General features: G+C 41.1%; 1 non-coding gene across 1 annotated transcript; it reads left to right on the forward strand.

Annotated features, from left to right (window-relative positions):
* The first annotated feature begins 1,419 nt into the window (after positions 1-1,419).
* On the forward strand, positions 1,420-1,526 carry LOC127133498 (small nucleolar RNA R71). Its single transcript, XR_007807469.1, has one exon. It is a non-coding gene; the product is annotated as a small nucleolar RNA R71 (small nucleolar RNA).
* Positions 1,527-1,798: the final 272 nt, after the last annotated feature.

Raw genomic sequence — 1,798 nt, forward strand, 5'->3', positions numbered from 1 at the left:
TTCATAATAGGTGCAGAGATTAATGCTTGCTTTAAAAGATTAAATGTGTCATTACATTTTTCATCAAAAATGAATTCAGCATCTTTCATTAAAAGTCCAGTTAAAGGTTTAGTTATTTTGGAGAAGTCCTTGATAAAACGCCGATAGAATCCAGCGTGTCCAAGAAAGCTTCGGACTTCTCTGATAGTTTTAGGGGGATTTAGGTTTTCTATAACTTCTATTTTAGCTCTATCTACCTCTATACCTTTTCCGGAAACTGTATGTCCTAAAACTATTCCTTCGGTCACCATGAAATGACACTTTTCCCAGTTTAGCACGAGGTTCACCTCCACGCTTCTCTCTAGGATTTTCTCAAGGTTAGCAAGGCAATTGTGGAAATCAAATCCGCAAACCGAGAAATCATCCATAAACACTTCCATGATACCATCTAGGTAATCTGCAAAGATTGACATCATGCAGCGTTGGAAAGTGGCTGGGGCATTACAGAGGCCGAATGGCATTCGTCTGTAGGAAAAAGTTCCATAAGGGCATATAAAGGTAGTTTCTTCTTGATCTTCGGGGTGGATAGGTATTTGGAAGAATCCAGAGTATCCATCTAGATAGCATAAGTAAGAGTGTCTGGCCAGACGCTCCAACATCTGAGAGATCTGGGTTATTGTTTTTATAGGAGAAGTTCGGGTGATTCCTCCAGGTGTAGTCTGAGGGGCTTGGTTTAAAGCTACCTGAGAGATCTGGGTTTCAAGCATCTTAGTATGAGTAACTATTTGGTCAACCTTGGTTCCTAACTGAGTAATCAATTCGTTAACATGAATGTTTTGGTTCATGAACTCCTTGTTTTGTTGGTTCATGAACTCCTTCTCAAGGCTCGGCTTTGGTGGCACAGGTTGCATACGTTGATTTGATCTTGGGGCTTGATAACTAGGTCTCGGAGGTGCATTATTTTGGATTGGGTTATTGTTTTTATAGGAGAAGTTCGGGTGATTCCTCCATCCAGGTTTATAGGTATTCGAGTATGGGTTCCCTTGGGTGTAGTTCACTTTCTCAGAGTGGGTTTCATTTAATAGACTGCATTCTGCAGATTGGTGTCCTTTGGTTCCACATATCTCACAATCCGACGAAACTGCGGCTACAGTATTCGGGTGTATGCATATATGCTCGACCTTAAGGGCTAATGCGTCCATTTTAGCTTGCATCATGTCTATAGAGCTTAGTTCATGCACTCCTCCTTGGGCTTCCTTCTTCTCTACTGTCGCTCGTTCGACTCCCCATGATTGATGGTTTTGAGCCATATCTTCAATAAGGGCACTAGCTTTAGGATAAGGTTTGTTCATCAGAGCACCGCCTGCGGCAGTGTCGATGGTCATCTTCGTGTTATAGTGAAGTCCATTATAGAAGGTTTGAATGATTAACCAATTTTCTAAACCATGATGTGGGCATGCTCGTAACAACTCTTTATATCTCTCCCAAGCTTCGAACAGCGATTCCCCTTGGTTTTGGGTAAATCTAGTTATATGGTTTCGAAGAACGACGGTCTTACTTGGGGGAAAATATCTAGCAAGGAATACTCTTCTAAGGTTATCCCAAGTTGTAATGGAATTGGGTGGAAGGGAATCTAACCATGATAGGGCTTTATCTCTGAGGGAAAAAGGGAATAATCTTAAACGTATTGCCTCAGGAGAAGCCATTGGTTTTAAAAGTGTCTGCTAATTGAAAAAATATTTTTAAATGTTGGTTTGGATTCTCAGTAGTGAGACCTGCGAATTGTCTCTGTTGCACTAGTTGTAACAGGGATGGTTTA

This window comes from Lathyrus oleraceus, chromosome 3, assembly GCF_024323335.1.
Source record: "Lathyrus oleraceus cultivar Zhongwan6 chromosome 3, CAAS_Psat_ZW6_1.0, whole genome shotgun sequence".
Lineage (NCBI taxonomy): Eukaryota > Viridiplantae > Streptophyta > Magnoliopsida > Fabales > Fabaceae > Lathyrus > Lathyrus oleraceus.